At 40.6% G+C, this 15,516-nt stretch overlaps 1 protein-coding gene across 15 annotated transcripts in view; it reads right to left on the bottom strand.

The window, feature by feature from the left end:
- Positions 1-15,516, bottom strand: part of PLCB4 (phospholipase C beta 4) — a 395,299-nt gene that overhangs the window by 107,081 nt on the left and 272,702 nt on the right. The window lies entirely within an intron of this gene.

Raw genomic sequence — 15,516 nt, forward strand, 5'->3', positions numbered from 1 at the left:
TTGTATAATAAAAACACAGACTCTTCTTTTGTCCCTTTTCTGTTGCACAGCAGTCTATATTTTGCATGTTCATATTTTATTCCTTAATAAACAGCTTTCATTCTTTCCATGAAGACAAATGTGCCATCTATTGTGCCATTAAACACTGGGCTGCCACAAAGGAATGCTGCCCACTGGTTGACTTGTGAAGCCTTCCGTCTGCAGCTTGTTTAAATATGAGCTCTTTTTCAGTTGCTGGCAATCTTAGTTATTTCCAACCAGCATTATACAACACACAATGACATATTTTGCTATTTTCATTTTAGAGGATGAATGCATAGGAGTTTATCAATTTTATTGTGTGATCCTTTGTTACATATCTTACCTATGTTTTCCAGCAAAGCCTTAAAAAGTAAAACATTCTTTGATTGCCAGGGTGATCAGAGCAAACAGCGATGTGCTCACATAATTTCTGTATAAGGACTTGGACCTCACTTGTAGTTCATACCATCACTCCATGGATTTACAAGGACAGTGAAGGGAGACTGTGCATGGCAGTAGAGGAATTTGGGTCTCTAAAAGGGCATTTACTAGAAAAGCTTAGCCCATGAATTAAGGCTAGCTCTACCCTTGAATCCAAAAACTGATGCCAATGAATGCCATAAAAGAATCATACCCTTGGCAAAACGCTTCATAACAAATTGATATTGTGGGTTAAACAGAACTGTGGCCCACACATAAGCCAATTCCTTACTTTCTTAGGTCTATAGCCTGACTGCTTAGATTTATAGCTTAGTGCTGAGGAAGGAAAAATACTTTGGAATAGATAGTAATATAGACATAAACTCTACCTGCACTGTCTAGTATGGTAGCCGTTAGCCACATATGGCCATTTAAATTTAATAAAGTTCAGTGCCTCATATTCACTAGTCGCATTTTACATGCTTAAACGCCAACAAGAGGTGGATTGCTCAGAAAGTGCAGATAAAGAACATTTCCATCATCACAGATGGGACTGTTGGATAACACTGCCTAGTAGAACCATGTTTTTAAAAAGTCAAGGAATTTAATCTCTGTAAGGGCAAAGGTAATGACTGCATTCTAACAGAGTATAGTTTTCTTTTGCTTTGTTTTTTGGCTGTTTTACCTTTCTTTTAATTTTAATTGTGGTAAAATGGACGTAACATAAAATTCATCTTCATTTTTTTTTTTTTTTTTTTTTTNTTTTTTTTTTTGAGATGGGGTCTCACTCTGTCGCCCAGGCTGGAGTGTAGTGGCATAATCTTGGCTTACGGCAACCTCTGCCTCATGGGTTCAAGCAGTCCTCCTGTCTCAGCCTCCTGAGTAGCTGGGAATTACAGGCACGTACCACCATGCCAGGCTAATTTGTGTATTTTTAGTAGAGACAGGGTTGGCCAGGATGGTCTCGAACTCCTGACCTCGTGATCCACCCACCTTGGCCTCCCAAAGTGCTGGGATTACAGGCATGAGCCACCATGACCAGCATCTTCACTATTTTTAAATGAAAAGTTCAGTGGCATTAAGTACATTCACATTGTTGTGCAACCAATATAGCCAGCCATCTCCAGAACTCTTTTCATCTTGCGAAACTGAAACTCCATATCCATTAAATAATAACTCCCCATTATCCCCCCTCCTCCCTGCCCTTGATAAACCAGTCGTCTCCTTTCCGTCTCTATGATTCTGACTACTCTAGGTACCTCATATAAGTGGAAACATGCCGAATTTGTCATTTTGTGACTGGCTTTCTTCACTTAGCATAATGTCCTCAAGGTTCATCCATGCTCTACTGTGTGTCAGAATTTCTTGCCTTTTAAAGGTTGAATAAGACGTTTATCCATTCATCTCTGATGGACTCCTTGTCTATTGTGAATTATGTGTCTACTGCGAACATTGGTATATAAATACCTCAAGTTAGTGCTTTCAGTTCTTATTTATGGATAAATAACCAGATGTGGAACTTCTGGATCATGTAGTAATTCTATTTTTAATATTTAAAGGAAATACCATACTGTTTACTACCATGGCTATACCATTTTTGTACACTAACAAAGGACTGCAAATGCAACAAGGGAACCCTTTTGCTCAAGGGTGCTAATTTGTCTACATCTTCAACAGCACTTGATAGTTTCCAGGTTATTATTATTATTTTTTTTTTATAGTAGCCATTCTAATGAGTGTGAATCTAATAGTTTTTTACTGATCCTGGTCATACCTAACAGTTTTCTGAGGGAAGGCTTAGGGCTTACAAGAGATAAATTTTCTTTTGTGACTAGCAAAGGCAGAGCTGTAAATAACATCGAAAGCCTTAGTGAAGTCAGGATTCTGAAGGAGGAGGAAGAAATGAAATAGCAGAATTAAAGAAATGCCTCAATTATTTTTAATCAGCAGACCCCACTTCCTCTGTCACGCTAAATATGGACTATAACTCCCTGGAGACTATCAAATATCCTGTTATTGACCTAACAAACCACAGGCCCACACACAGCTTCCCAAGAATAGGCAGAAAAAGCACAAATAATTGGGTTGGCATTAACTGGGGAGCATTTTCTCAACCTGCAGGCTTATTACATGTTCCAAAACACAAAACAAAGTCCACAGTTTCCTAGGACAAAAGAAGTGGACGATTTCTGAGACCGTTCACTAGGCTGTTTCTGATCATTCTAATTTAGTTGTTTCTCAAAATAAATTACAGAGATGGTGCGCTTTGAAGAGGCTTAAACAACTTTCATCCATCTTTTGAACATAAAACGCTGTGAGGAATCTTGTTTATTGTGATGGAAAGGTCAGTGAGAGTGGCCTTTAAGGCCATCACTCCAGTGACAGGGCCCATACTTTAGTTAGTAGGAAATGCCACCAGCATCCTCAGAAACCCTAAAGGGCACTGGGAGGGAAGGTTGCTGCTTCTTTCTTCTTGCAATGATGAAAGTGAGGTCAGTGGCCTTGTCTAAGGTCACAGAGCAGCTGGTGCAGGGCAGACGGGCAACAAGAGCTCTGGATTACATTCTTCATGTCAGGAATTTTAATTTTCACCCAATGGCTTGCCCATACTTCTTTATTCATGGCATGGTAAAGGCCCCTTCTATTGTCGTTCAGGTAAAGTACACGTAACATAACAAGGGCAAAGGAAAATGTTAATGCTTCGTCTCGTGGTTGTTTTTAACATATAATAGATGAAATGCCAGCAGGTGTCAGCAGAGCCCTGGAGTTTTGTTGGAAAGTTACACCAGGAGTGAACTAGATGCCTATCAACTTGTTTAGCTGTTTCCAGATTAACAGAAGCAATACACCATGAATTGGGTATTTTTTTGAATAGCCGAAAATAAGTTTGAGTGGTAATCATCTACACAGTGACCAGGAGGCACATTTTCCAGTCCTTGGAACACAGTCATTGGCTGGATGGTGACGTGTTCTGGAGATGACTGCTGCCACACTGGGCGCTTTCCTTTTGGCCCAGCCACCCCAAGCCGAAGCCTGCACCTGGGTGCCACCCCAAGCCGAAGCCTGAGCCTGGGTGCTGAGGGACCAGACCACAGGAGGGAGTCGGCTCCGACGTTCAGATCAGCGTGGTTTCTCTGCTTCCCTAGCAGCTTGTTAACTGTTACTCTTCTCCCATTTTTTTTTTAACCTTTTCTAACCATTTCTAAGTTAATGTCAAGCGTATTTCAGCCCTTCTAAGAAGAAGGGGAAAAAGAAAGACTCTTCAAGGGATTTGAGGGCTTGTACTGAATTGTTTGTGGGGCAAGGAAAGAAAGAGAAGCTGCCTCTAATTCTCTCCTGGAACTTTTGACCTCTCTCTCTGGGATTCCTTATTTTTACCACCCAGGCCCTGTCCAGCATCCAGGCAGATGTCCAGACCTTGCCCTTACCCATCTATTACCTTTGCTCCCAGAACATTAGGACTGACATAGCCTAAAATAATAATCCTTTTCCCATGAAAATACAAATGTAGAGTGATACAGATACAACAAACCCAGACAAAAAATACTATAAACTTACACTGAGCATATATCTTATGTTTTTCTTTTAAAAATACTGGCTAGGGGTTTTCCCCCATGTTATGAAAACAATATTTAAATGTGCTTCATAGGAAAATGTAAACCAAAGAAATATACAGCAAAAAGCAAATCTCATGACTTTTATATTAAAAGTTGGCCACCAATAACATTTCGCTATTGATATTTCTTTCTTTTTTTTTTTTTTTTGAGATGGAGTCTCCTTCTTGTCGCCCAGGCTAGAATGCAGTGGTATGATCTCAGCTCACTGCAATCTCTGCCTCTCGAGTTCAAGCGATTCTCCTGCCTCAGCCTCCTGAGTAGCTGGGATTACAGGCACCTCCCACCACGCTTGGCTAATTTTTTGTATTTTTAGTAGAGATGGGGTTTTGCCATGTCAGGCAGGCTGGTCTCGAACTTCTAACTTCAGGTGATCTGCCTGCCTCATACTCCCAAAGTGTGCTGGCACTACGGCCATGAGCTACTGTGCCTGGCCTACGTGGCTAATTTTTTTCTGTGCTTTTAGTAGAGATGGAGTTTCGCCATGTTGGCCAGGCTGGTCTCAAACTCCTGACCTCCGGTGATCCGCCTGCCTCAGCTTCCCAAAGTGCTGGGATTACAGGTGTGAGCCACTGTACCCGGCCTGCTATTAGCATTTATAACCTTTTTCTAGGCACAGGTTGGTCTGTTATCCTAAAAAAACTAGTCCTGTTACTCATCAGGCAGCACAACTTCAGGCACAGTTCTTGTTCCTTCATCTCAATCTTATCTCTAGGTTTTGAGCCTGAAGAATTATATTTAGTCTTTAAAGAAGCATATTGTCAAAGGAAAAATGAACAGAGACCCTGTGGCAGTCTCCAAGTTTGTGACGTAATTTTCTCCAAAAGAACTCAATAGCATCTTCTTTTGTCTTTTGATATCTGGCTCACTGCTTTCACAGAAGAGGCTACTAGTGAAGTCATCTTAACTAAGTTGTTCAAAAGTTAACTACAGGCTTGCTATTAAAACATAGTCCAGGGACCAGCAGCATCAGGATCACCCAGGAACTTGTTAAAATGCAAATTATCAAGCCCCAGGCTGAATCTGTCTTTTGGATGGGAAATAGAAATCTTTTAGTCAGCCTTCCATGTGCTTCTTTTGCACACACGTTTAAGCAGCACTGTTCTAAACCCTTACTACTCAAATAGCTCCTAGGCCAACAGCATCAACACCATCTAGGAGTTTGTTAGGAATGCAGAGTCCTAGGTCTCATCCCAGAACCATGGAATCAGAATCTGCATTTTAGCATGATCCCCAAGTGACCGGTGCACACATTAGAATTTGAAAAGCATAGGTCTAAAAGAGAAGCCCTCCCCAACAACTTAAAGGTTTCCTTCCACTGCCCCATATAAGATGTGGGTTTGGTTTCTGTCTTTCTTTGACATGCAACAAAATATCAAATACAGGTAGCTTATAAACAACAGAAATTTATTTCTCACAGTTCTGGGGGCTGGAGAATCCAAGATCAAGGCACCATCAGATTTGGTAGTGGCTTTCTAGTTCATAGATGGTGGCTTCTAGCTGTGTCCTCATGCAGTGGAAAGGGAAAGGGGGATATCTGGTACCTCTTAAAAATAAGGACACTAATTCCATTCCTGAGGCCTCCACGCTCATAATCTAATCACCTCCCAAAGTGCCCATACCCTAATGCCATCATCACCTTAGAGGGTAGGATTTCAGCTTATGAATTTTGGTGGGGCACAAACACTCAGGCCACAGCAGTTTCCTACAGGAGTCACTGTTTCCAAGAGTGACTACACATGGGATATCCCATCTCACAGTGATGGCCACCATTCCAGACCCACTCTTGTCCCACCCAACCTGGGCTGAACAAATGTGTTCCCTAGAATGGAAACTCTGACCTGTACCTTTTTAGGGGATTGAAGTTCACACTTTGTGTATGTGGAAGCAAGAGGATGCAGGATGCTATGGGCAGCAACTTTCATCTTTCCTATGTCTCAGCTATGAGAATAATCAACGACAGGGAACATCTGAAATATTCAAAACATGAGAACTTCTTGGTATCTGCAACTCACAAATCTAGATCGAAGGAGTTTTTTTTTTTTGTTTTTTCTTTTACTTTTTTTAATTTTTGTTTTGAAACAGGGTTTTGTTCTGTGGCCCAGGCTGGAGTGCAGTGGCCAGAATCATGGCTCACTGCTGCCTCTACCTCCCTGGGCCCAGATGATCCTCTTACCTCAGCCTCCCAGAAGCTAAGACTACAAGTATGTGCCATCACACCCAGCCAATTTTTGTATTGTTTGTAAAGATGGGGTCTTGCCATGTTGCCCAGGCTGGTCTCAAACTCCTGGGCTCAAGCTATCCACCTGCTTTGGCCTCCAAAAGTGCTGGGATTATAGGTGTGAGCCACTGCACCTGGCCTGTTTTTGTTTAAGGGAATGAGGATAAGAAAAGTCAGCATTTTTCAAGTAGCTACTTTCAAGGTGCCTAATTGCTCTAACAATTAGTTTTAATCTGCTTAAATAATGTCAGAAATGTATATAATTTGAAATATAGCTTTTGACTCCTTTGTACTGACAGTTCTGTTAAGACCTAAAGGGCATTTGAGGGAAATAAGACCCATTTCCATGCACTTGGAGCAAAGCATTAAGCTTTTCAAGTAAAGATTTCCATAGGATCTAGTCTTGTCTAAGACAGGATTCCTTATAAGGTGCTTAGATATAAAATTACAACATTTCACAAATCTCCAGATGAATGCTATTCAGTGCAGCAACTACACCTTCATCTTAAGCTAGAAATTTAGTTTCATGAAGGCATTTGAGCTTTAGCTTGCCACAAAATACAGCCAGTGCCTCAGATTCTAAAACAGAGACTGTAAATAAATCACCACCAACATGTTTTCTCTTATGAGTCTATAAAAGCATGGTAAATGAAATCATTTCATTTGGATTAGGAGAAAGTTTAGTTGGCATTAAATTGTCAGTATTTAAATTTGAGGGCAGGCTAAAGGGAAGAGTCCTGCTGGTCCACTGTTAAAAGAATTATGCAGATAGCACTTAGAGACTAGACTGGAAGTTCCCAGCCGCTGTGGTACATCAGAATCACCTAGGGGACTTATAAAACATTTCAGAAGCCTGGGTCTCACCCTAGAGATTCTAATTAATAATTTGAATGTGCTTGGACTATAGATCTGCTTTTTAAACACTGTAGATAATTCTAACATGAACGTATAGTTGAGGACCATTGTACTAGATGATGTGAACTAAATTTGGTTTGGGCAGGTGTTTCTCAAATTTTAATGTGTATTTGGATCACCTGAGGGCGTTTGGAAACCATAGAGTTAGACTCAGTAAGCCTGGCATCTGCACTGAGATTCTGCATTTCTAACAAGCTTCCAAGAGATACCAGGTAGACATTTGGGCTTGCCAGATTCCTGTGCCCTGGGCTCACAAGGATACCAGGGCTTATACATTTCTAGACAAACTGCATATCTTGAATACCACGAAGAGCTCCACCAAAGAAAAGGAAGTTCCAGTCTGCATTATGCCAGAGATTCTCAAGTGTGGTTCCCTTGATCAGCAGCTTGAGCATCGTGTAGAAGCTTTCCAAAAGTGCCCGTTCTCAGGCCCTGTCCCAAATCTACAGAATCAGGCAACTTGGGGGTGGGGCCTACTAACCTGCATTTTAACAAGCCTTCAGGTGTCTATAATGCAGCACCCACTCCAGTAACTGAGTATCAGAGCACCTGGTGCTAATGAGAGAGAAAATTAAGAGATTGTGTAGGTGGCCACTGGAGAGTAGGGTTGTCTTGTTTTATTTTGAATTCATTTTACTGAGGTATAATTTATATATAATGATTGACCTTTAGGCTTTGATTCAAATTTTTCAAATGCCAACTAATCACCCTTAAGGTAAGTACTTAAAATTTTAAATTCTCATTCCCAGTTCTGGATGAAAATTCACACACACCCCACTGCATGTGTTGAAGTATTTTAAAGAAAGTTACAGGCAACATAAAAGCAATGCAGACAGCCATTGGGAGGTTGAGTAAGAGGATATTTCACAGCCACAGGAAATTCAGGAGCTGGTGATTTTTAGCATCTCATCAGGCAGCAGGGAGCTGGCCCAGAGGAAGATTGTTGGAAGTTACAGGTCCTCCTGCTCGAGATAGTTCTGGTCTGGAAGACCTGGGCTTCTTGAGAGAACTCTTACTAGATGATTCCGTACAGAAACCAGACAGAGGTTTACTTCCTAGAACTGGAGTCCATGATCAAAACATGAATTGGGCCACCAAATGTCCAGTACAGACCTAAGGACCAAGGCCAGAGCCGACAGAGCAGCAGGAGTAGCCAGAGGCTAAAGGCCAGTGTTCTCGAAGCCTGGGTCCTTTTCCCCCGGCATTTGGCCCAGGTCTGAGGCCTGGGAATTGTAAAACCCCAGTGGCAGAGATGGAGAGTGGAGAAACTGATGGTACAGGCAGGACTTGACAACTGAAATCAACATTATATCTTTCAAAAGTATTCATCTAGGACACTAAATCCAGCCTAAAACTAAAAAAGAACAAAACCACTAATGTTTGTTTGTATAACACAGACCAAGTTCTCATGTTAAGTAAAAAGTAAATAATTTATCTCTTTCATGTCAGCTGATTTCTCCTGGCTCCACCAAGGACAGACAAGTGCAAGTACTAAATGTTAGTCTCACAAGATATCAATGTCAGTGTTGGAAACGCCCACATGCCCATGGGGCAAGAAAGATCAGTGTATGATAAGACAGGAAAGACCTTCCTGCATAATAAAGGAGCCAAGCTGCCATCCTACACAAGTCCAGTTGATAAACCCTGGATGGAACGCTGCATCAATGAGACTGTGATAATGACTGACAGCAACATACTTCTTAAACTGGTGGCTAAAATACAAGAGGAATTTTGTCCTTCTAAAAGTAAAAAGACAACCCAACATTAATTTCAAAAGCCCTTGGGAGGTCAATAGTAATCCTCATAAAGTTCTCAAATTCCAAAAGAGAAGAACTGAAAGCGGTGGGGGGAGCAACTGAGGCCTCTTTTTCTTGACACAGTCTGAAGCTACAGAGTACAGCTGATGAAAGTGAAAGAAGAAATGTATTAAGTACTATGTGCTTCTTAAATCACCCTCAGAGCATGGTGAATGAGTATTTAGGCAAGAAATGAGCTGCAATCTATGAGTATGGGTGGCTGTGTTTCAAAGATAGAACTGAATGGGTAAGGATAATATTTATACATCCCTAGACAAAATTAATTAGTCACTCCCAGAGAGTCAAAACAGTCTATCAGCCTGGCTGGTTATCTTGACAACGCTAGGCCAGTAGGTTAAAAAGGGCCTCTAAATAGTCACCAGAAAAAAGAGGACACCTGTGCAGTTCTTGGTCCTCACTCAGAAGCTGCAGGCCAAACTTCCATACCGAATGGCTTTCTTTGTTAGCGTTCCTAAGAGACAATTTTTGCATTGCCTAAGCCTGTTTCTATATATTAATAGATACCGTGCAGCAATGTCCTACTGGATCTATAGAATCTTGTCACAGAGAACTGCATTTATTTCCAAATATTTACTACAATTAATATGCTGTACATGCAAAAGATCAGGAGGGAAAAATATATACATATACAGAGTATACTTACATTAATGCCTGTGTTCACTTGTGCTTCTGATTTTAGATAAACAACATACAATGTTCTTTAGTGCCTCAAAAACCGCAGAGAAACTACATTCCTGTACCCCCAGAAATCTTTCAAAAAGAAAATGAGATATTTGGTTTATTTCATGTAACATTACTTGGCATCCTCAAAGAAGGCTCTAAAAGAATAGAGGGATTTTTAAATGTTGAGAAAATTAGAAGCACCCTCTCATGCCAATCAGCGACCTCCAGTTTTCGACAGCATACTTTTGGTCTCAACTCTGTCAAATTTGTAAAATTCTGTTGGTTTGGGATGAGTAAACAGCTGGTGAATTGAAAGATGTTCATAAAGTTGTTTATTTGATGGCCTGTATTTATAACCCCCAACATCACATTCTTCCTGACATGTACCTGTCGACAATGTTGGCAAATTAAGTCATGCCAAAGTAAACAGTATTTCAACTTGATGACAATCCTACCTGCTTAGTCTGAGATCAATATAATCAATCAAGAAGCCTTTGTCTAACTCTCATCTACGCAGCATTGACCAATTTAGTTCAGGCAAATCAAATCCTATAAACTAAATAGGACTTTCAATATAAGAGCTATGAAAAAATCTAAATCGGTGGGCTTGAGTTGCATTATCTGATTCTTTATCCTTTAAGGTAAAGTCTCCCCACACACAGCAGAAAAAGGCGGGGAGTGAAGACAAGTGCAAGTGGAAAAATAGGGAAAATAAATAGAATATTTACGGTAAATAGGAATAAATGAATGCTAGATTACATCATTGTTTTGATACTTCCAGAAAAATATTGAGCTGAATAATACCTCTATGACAAAATTTACTGACTTTTCTTCAGTGCCACACTGGTTCTGAAAGATTTTAATGGTCTCCCATCAAAACAAACAGTTTAGGAAACAGCTGAATAGCTTTCCTCCTTGCTGAGATCCACATAAGAATAATACTTCTTCTGAAAGTACTACCATAAGGAAACCTAAAGGCTTTCTCATGCTTAGCTGACCAAGGAACCCCTCTTTATATGTGGGCTTTTTTGAGGAATCATTTCTTCAGGCCACTAATTCAGGAAGTACTATTGTATGACTGTATCTCCCACAGATAATGATGTTAAAACATTTGCCTTAAAAGTATATTAACATCACACAATGTTACAGCTGAAAGGGGCTGTTCCCACCCCAGTTTTTATACAGATGAGAAAAATAAGCCAACTGGCTGGGCACAGTGGCTCACGCCTGTAATCCCAGCACATTGGGAGGCTGAGGTGGGCAGATCACTTGAGGCCAAAAGTTCGAGACCTTCCTGGTCAACATGGTGAAACTAGTCTCTACTAAAACTTAAAAATTAGCCGGGTGTGGTGGCGTGCACCTGTAATCCCAGCTACTTAGGAAGCTGAGGCATGAGAGCTTGAACCGGGAGGCAGAGGTTGCAGTGAGCTGAGAACATACCACTGTACTTCAGCCTGGGGGACAGAGTGAGACTCTCTCAGAAAAAAAAGAAAAAGCAGCCAACTGTGTGTTGCAGCACAGGGTGGTGGTAGAATTCAGGATCTAGAGCGCTAGAGCAGAGCCACTGCCTGAGTTCAAAACACCGCTTACTGACCGTATGGCCTTGGAAAAGTCAAGTTACTCAGCCTCTCTGGGCCTATCTCTTTATTTGTAAAATAAGGATAATCATAATGCCTATCCCACAGAGTTGCTGTGAGAGTTAAATGAGATAATACATACCAAGCACTCTGAACAGTGTCTGGCCCACAATATATTTTCCCACTGCTGCTGCTACTATTATTAGTATTATTATTAGGGGTCAGCAAGTCTTTTCCATTAAAAGCCACACAACAAATATTTCAGGCTTTGGGGCCACATATGGTTCTCTGTTGTTTAGTTTTCCTTTTTTTTTTTTTTTTTTTTTTTTTTTTTAAACAACCCTTCAAAAATGTAAAAGCCATTCTTAGTTCACAGGACCAGGCTAAGGGCTGTGTTCAGACCACGGCCTGCACCTGCCATCCCCTGATTATGATATTAAATTACTTGGTCCAGATCATAGAGCTTGGAGGAAACAAATTCTCATCTAATATAAGGGATTCCACCCACCTCTCCAAACAATCAATTCTGAATTATGCCACACAGATGAGAAAACATACAAATACATGTAGGCCCATGTTAGCATACATTATGTTCCCAATGGCAGTTTTTGCTAGCCCTGGAAACTGGAGCTACGTGGAAAATGAAAAAGCAATTTAAAGTCAGTGACATTTTTCTCTCCCAGGGGCCAAAAGGTGAAATATACACTTCACGTTATGCTTCTGGTGCAATTAGAGTAATTCATTTTGCATTCCCTTGGTGGAGTCATTTGATAACACTTGCAACTAGGACAAAATGAGCTCCTCTGGGCGGGGCCTAGAGTCTCTTCTTATGAAACCTGTCAAGTTCATGAAATGCAGTGGTGAGAAAGGCTCCAGCAATGAAAACTCTGTGCCCCATGAAGAGCACAGCATTCCAAACACAAGTGTCAAGAGGGCTGGAAGGTTTCTAAAACAGCAAGAACTTAGCGCCCATGAAAATCTACCTCACGGATCATGGGGATTTACAGTTACCAAAGAAAAGGTTTTAATTTAGCCAGGAAAACGCATATAATAAAAATGTTAAATAATAAAATGCAGTATATTAAACAGCATGAGTCCAACTGCTTATAAAAAGGAAATTGTGTGTGGATTAAAATGACTCATTAGAGTGGTTGCCAGCACTGTGGGGAGAGGGGACCGCTTATTGGGCATGGAGTTTCCTTCGGGGGTGATGAAAATGTTTTGAAAGTACGTAAAAGTGGTGCTTGCTCAATATTGTGAATGTATTAAATGGCACAGAATTGTTCACTTTAAAATGGTTAATTTTATGTTATGCAAATTTCACTTGAATTAAGAAAAGACACAGAAGGGAGAATGCACTCTAGGGGATTTTTAGTTTCTTTCTTTTTTCTTTTTTACTATCCTGTACTTTCTATGTAGAATGCAGTGCAACTACATCCTCTACCACGAGCAACATTCCATTAGCATTCAGGAAATACCAGTCAACAGTATAAAAACACACCGTCCATGCAAATGTTTAAATGACCTTGTCAACATGGTCAGTGTAGTTTTCAGACAACCTGGGAGCTAAGCGAAGCCTTGAGGCTTCTTTTTCATCCTTCAAGGCAACCACTTCACTGATGCGGGTGACAAAATTCCCTGAAAACAGCAGCAAACCTCCTCTAGCTTCAGCTGCATATTCCTGAAGAAGCATTTTGACAGGGAGTATTTAAGTCAGTCCAGCACTAAGAAAAATGACAGCTAAAAATCCACATTTAATTCCTTATGAAAGTAGGAGGTTTCAAAGAAAAAACAAAAACAAATACAGACCTTTTCAGGATGTCAGAGGCTTAGAGATGTATACCACAGAGACAGAGAAGACAGGGCTGGCCCCGTAGACAAGCCCCTGAGTTTCCTAAGTAGTGTATGATCTCCATCCTATTGCATCACGCATAGCAGGTCATGCAACTAACAGATTCCTCAGAGAACAAATTTTAAATAAATTCATTGTTCCTTTTTCCCCCTGACCCTAAGTAACCAGGCCCTCAATTTCTGATTAGCTGTATCATCATACTCACAGTTAATTAGACTTAGAATCTGGTCTCTATTTTAGCTTCTCTACCCAAGAACAAATACCTCTAGACTCCACATTAAATGTTTCTCAGGTTTTTCCTTCTTGTACAGCTGACTGAAGCCAAGAAAACTGGTTTTCTTGCATTCTATCTGAGGATCCTTCAACCTTTAATGTGCACAGGAAGTACCTGGAATGACTTCTATTCCCTCACCTCTCCAACCATAGAGCCTCCTATCCTAGTAGCTGACTCCTGGTGTCATGGGGATATGGTCCAGGTTAAGCTTATCTAAGGAGTTCCATGTGTATACAAGTGTCCTGTCAAAGTAGCCACCCTGGATCATCCTTGGCTCCTGAGACACTTTATTTTGCAAAGAGGGTCCTTCCTTAAGTCTTATAAGAGAAAATGACTTCAAAGGACACAGGGTACAATTCCTTCTTTTACAAATAAAGGTTAAAAAGACTAATATAATTGAAATAATTTACCCAAGTTTCTGTTTCATCAAAAAATAATTATTGGATGAATAGCTGAATGAAGAAATCAAGGAAAAAACCAGGTCTCTTTCATTTAAAATGCCGTTAAGGTGAACACATTAAGTCAATATTAGCATTCACTTTAGTGCAACTGTGTTAATGCTACATGCTGCCTGATGTCTAGCTAGAGTTCTAAATGATCCACAGACATGTTTGTTATTTTGCACAATGTTTAAAAAAAATGAGTTATCAACTTTTAATATCAAGAGATTTCACGTAAAAAAATCCACACATTCAGTATTAAATGGACACGAAAACAACAATCTAGAAACCTCAGGCCCATGTTTTTGTAGTTGGAAAACTACTTGGAAGTGGATGTCTCCCCCCGCAACAGCATATGTGCACTCCAACTTGCTAAAGGCCACACTCCCCCATATTTGTCTTTGCCTGACACTTTTTCAGCTATTCTCATCATCTCCCTGGCTCCCGCAGGCATCCGAGTTCACAAAATCTGGTCTAAAGGAACTATTGCACAAATAACTTATTTGGTAATGTACAAATAAATAATTCAGAGTTCAGAGAGAGCCATAATGGATGAGACACTGAGGTAGCAGCTACTAGGATAGATGGTCTTGCAGGAGCAAATGGAGCAGAGAGGGCAAGGAAGAAGTAGCCATAGAGGGAAAAGATGGTCATGGGAGGCCCCAGAAGACTGATTTCACCAGCTCCACAGATTCTCTGATGACCACAGCCCATGTAAGGCAGAGATTGATGGTCCATAAATTCACCCCAGCAATAGAAATGACAATAAAACCCATTATTTTTGTTTGGCAAAAAGAAAACTCTTAGGTGGGATGAAGCATTTAAATTTAAGAATATGCACTCAGTTATTTGCTCTGATTCACAGCTCTGCACTGTGGAAAGCTTCTTAATGCCCCCCTCTCATTGATTTGTTTTCAATGAACTCAGAAGAGCTTAAAGAGAAACAATTAACAAGAAAATGTCAACTTTCAGTCCTGGAAACATGAAAAAAAAAAACACACACAAAAATACACACTCAATCCCACACTTGAGCCTCAAAACTGTCGAGGCAATGCGGTGAAGAAACTTTTATTAGTATACTAGGGTTTGGGTGATCAACAGGCAGTTCAGATTTATAAGTTAGCTGCTTTAATATTCACCAGGCAACAGCTCAGTTGAACATGGGCAGCAGACCACTAAGTTAATGTAAGTTCTTCAAGGCCTCTGCAAGAAAAGCAGAATATAAATGCTAATGATTGAGCTTTTCTGTGTAACAGTAATTCCCAAACTTGAGTGTGCATCAGAATCACCTGGAAGACTGGTAAAATCCCAGGTTTCTGATTCAGTAGGGTGGGGCAGGGCCTGGGAATCTGCTTATTTAATAAGTTCTCAGGTATTGCTGGAGCTGCTGGTCTAGAGACCACACTTTGAGAGCCACTGGCCTATATAGTACAATTAAAAGTGAATTTTAAGAAATGCAATAGCATTTCTAGGAAGGCTATTTTCATCTTCAGATGGGGCTGAAGCCTTTAATCTGATCCCTTGGGGTAGTGCTGTGGTTGAATATCAGTAGAGGAGCTTGTTGCAGGGCTTGGAGGCTTTGCAGGATGTTAGCAAAGCCAGTAGGACTCAATTTAAATAGCGACTCAATTTTTTTTCAGTGAAACAAAGAATAAATTCCTTCTCCTGGAACCATTGCAGTAAGCCTTCCACTCAACATAAT

This window comes from Cebus imitator, unplaced genomic scaffold (assembly GCF_001604975.1).
Source record: "Cebus imitator isolate Cc_AM_T3 unplaced genomic scaffold, Cebus_imitator-1.0 Scaffold31, whole genome shotgun sequence".
Lineage (NCBI taxonomy): Eukaryota > Metazoa > Chordata > Mammalia > Primates > Cebidae > Cebus > Cebus imitator.